We start from the raw sequence: 3,078 nt of genomic DNA on the forward strand, positions 1-3,078 counted from the left end.
TGAGCCACTCCCAGTTCTGGATCCCTGAGCTGGATCCCTGAGTTGATCCCGGGGCTGGATCCCCTGAGCTGATCCCGGTGCTGGATCCCTGAGCTGGATCCTGGTGCTGGATCTCAATGCTGGATCCCACGGCTGGATCCTGATTCTGGATCCCAGTGCTGGATCCCTGAGCCAATCCCTGAGCTGCTCCTGGTGCTGAATCCCTGAGCTGGATCCCAGGGCTGGATCCCTGAGCCGATCCCGTTTCTGGATCCCAGTGATTCCACCCCCATCCCCTCTCCCTTCCAGATCTTTCCTGGCTCCTCCCGGCCTCGCTCGGCGTCGCCGTCCTGGCGCTGCTGCTGCTGCTGGGGGCGGCGGCCGCGGCCTGGAGAGGTGGGAGGGGGCTCGGGGTGGGAATTCGGGGGGGAAAACGAGAATTCCAGGGGTTCAGAAACGAGAATTCCTGGGGTTCTGAACTGGGGATTTTGGGGTTCAATACTGGGAATTCTGGGATTCAGAACTGGGAATTCTGGGCACTCAGAACTGGGAATTCTGGGGAGAAATGAGAATTCCAGGGTTCAGAACTGGGAATTCCAGGGGTTCAGAAACGAGAATTCCTGGGGTTTTGAACTGGGGATTCTGGGGGTTCAGAACTGGGATTTCTGGGGACTCAGAACTGGGAATTCTGGGGGTTCAGAACTGGGAATTCTGGGGTTCAGAACTGGGAATTCTGGGTTCAATACTGGGAATTCTGGGGTACAGAACTGGGAATTCTGGGATTCAGAACTGGGAATTCTGGGATTCAGAACTGGGAATTCTGGGGTTCAGAACTGGGAATTCTGGGATTCAGAACTGGGAATTCTGGGGGTTCAGAACTGGGAATTCCAGGGATTCAATACTGGGGATTCCTGGGTTTCAGAACTGGGAATTCTGGGGGTTCAATACTGGGAATTCTGGGGGTTCAGAACTGGGAATTCTGGGGTTCAGAACTGGGAATTCTGGGGGTTCAGAACTGGGAATTCTGGGGGTTCAGAACTGGGAATTCTGGGGGTTCAGAACTGGGAATTCTGGGGTTCAGAACTGGGAATTCCAGGGGTTCAGAACTGGGAATTCCTGGGGTTCAGAACTGGGAATTCTGGGGTTCAGAGCTGGGAATTTTGGGGGTTCAATACTGGGAATTCTGGGGTTCAATACTGGGAATTCTGGGGCTCAGAACTGGGAATTCTGGGGTTCAGAACTGGGAATTCTGGGATTCAGAACTGGGAATTCTGGGGGTTCAACACTGGGAATTCTGGGGGTTCAGAACTGGGAATTCTGGGCACTCAGAACTGGGAATTCCTGGGGTTCAGAACTGGGAATTCTGGGGTTCAGAACTGGGAATTCTGGGGACTCAGAACTGGGAATTCCTGGGGTTCAGAACTGAAATTCTGGGGGTTCAGAACTGGGAATTCTGGGGTTCAGAACTGGGAATTCTGGGGATTCAGAACTGGGAATTCTGGGGTTCAGAACTGGGAATTCTGGGATTCAGAACTGGGAATTCTGGGGTTCAGAACTGGGAATTCTGGGGGTTTAGAACTGGGAATTCCTGGGATCTCACTGCCCAGTTCCCCCAGTTCTCCCAGTTCCCCCAGTTCCCCCAGTCCCACCAGTTCTGTTCCTCACAGCTCTCCAGCGCCGTGCCCAGAACCTCCAGCTCCCAACCCCGGTAAGGCCGGACCCCGAGACCCCCAATCCACCCCCAGACCCCTCAATCCCCCTCCCTGCACCCCCAAAATCCTCACCCGTGTCCCTCCTGTCCCAGCAGAGCCTCCCCATGGCCCCCAGGCCGTCGCTGTCCCGCTGAGGGGTCCTGGGGGGGTCCTGGGGTCCCTGGGGGGGTCCTGGGGGTCCTGGGGGTCCTGGGGGGTCCCGGCTGTGCCCCCTCCCCCCAGGGGTCCCCAAGGATCGAGGCTGGACCCGGACCCCCCCCCGGACCCTGCGGTGTCAATAAAGATTTGGGGTTTGTGTGCGGCATTCTCGGGGTGCTGCTGGTGCTGGGGCCAGTCCCAGTCCCAGTTCTGGGGCAGTTCCCAGTCCCAGTCCCAGTCCCAGTCCCAGTCTCAGTCCCAGTCCCAGTGCTGGTTCCAGTCCCAGTGCTGGGGCAGTTCCCAGTCCCAGTCCCAGTCCCAGTCCCAGTGCTGGTTCCAGTTCCAGTCCCAGTCCCAGTCCCAGTCCCAGTCCCAGTTCTGGGCAGTTCCCAGTCCCAGTCCCAGTGCTGGGGCAGTTCCCAGTCCCAGTTCCCAGTCCCAGTCCCAGTGCTGGTTCCAGTCCCAGTCCCAGTTCTGGGGCAGTTCCCAGTCCCAGTCCAGTTCTGGGGCAGTTCCCAGTCCCAGTCCCAGTCCCAGTTCTGGGGCAGTTCCCAGTCCCAGTTCCCAGTCCCAGTCCCAGTTCTGGGGCAGTTCCCAGTCCCAGTTCCCAGTCCCAGTCCCAGTTCTGGGGCAGTTCCCAGTCCCAGTTCCCAGTCCCAGTCCCAGTACTGGGCAGTTCCCAGTCCCAGTGCTGGTGCCAGTCCCAGTCCAGTTCTGGGGTGGTTCCCAGTCCCAGTCCCAGTTCTGGGGTGGTTCCCAGTCCCAGTCCCAGTGCTGGTTCCAGTTCCAGTCCCAGTCCCAGTTCTGGGGTGGTTCCCAGTCCCAGTCCCAGTTCTGGGCAGTTCCCAGTCCCAGTCCCAGTCCCAGTGCTGGGGCAGTTCCCAGTCCCAGTCCCAGTCCCAGTGCTGGTCCCGTCCCAGTGCTGGGCAGTTCCCAGTCCCAGTCCAGTGCTGGGCAGTTCCCAGTCCCAGTCCCAGACCCAGTGTCCCATTCTTGTGTCCCAGTGCCCCATTTCCAGTATCCCATTCCCATTCCCAGTGTCCCATTCCCATTCCTGTTCCCATTCCCAGTGTCCCATTCTTGGTGTCCCAGTGTCCTATTCCTAATCCCAGTGCCCATTCCCGATATCCCAGTGTCCCATTCCCAGTGTCCCATTCCCAGTCCCAGTGTCCCATTCCCATTCCCAGTGTCCTGTCCCCATTCCTGTTCCCGTTCCCATTCCCTGTGTCCCATTGCATCCCCATTATAA

The 3,078-nt window shown here is 58.4% G+C and overlaps 1 long non-coding RNA gene across 1 annotated transcript; it reads left to right on the top strand.

Moving 5' to 3' along the window:
- Positions 1-291: 291 nt before the first annotated feature.
- On the top strand, positions 292-1,824 carry LOC117009560. The gene is made up of 3 exons (XR_004420495.1): positions 292-375; positions 1,647-1,687; positions 1,787-1,824. It is a non-coding gene; the product is annotated as an uncharacterized LOC117009560 (long non-coding RNA).
- The last annotated feature ends 1,254 nt before the right edge of the window (positions 1,825-3,078 follow it).

Source organism: Catharus ustulatus, chromosome 33, assembly GCF_009819885.2.
Source record: "Catharus ustulatus isolate bCatUst1 chromosome 33, bCatUst1.pri.v2, whole genome shotgun sequence".
NCBI lineage: Eukaryota > Metazoa > Chordata > Aves > Passeriformes > Turdidae > Catharus > Catharus ustulatus.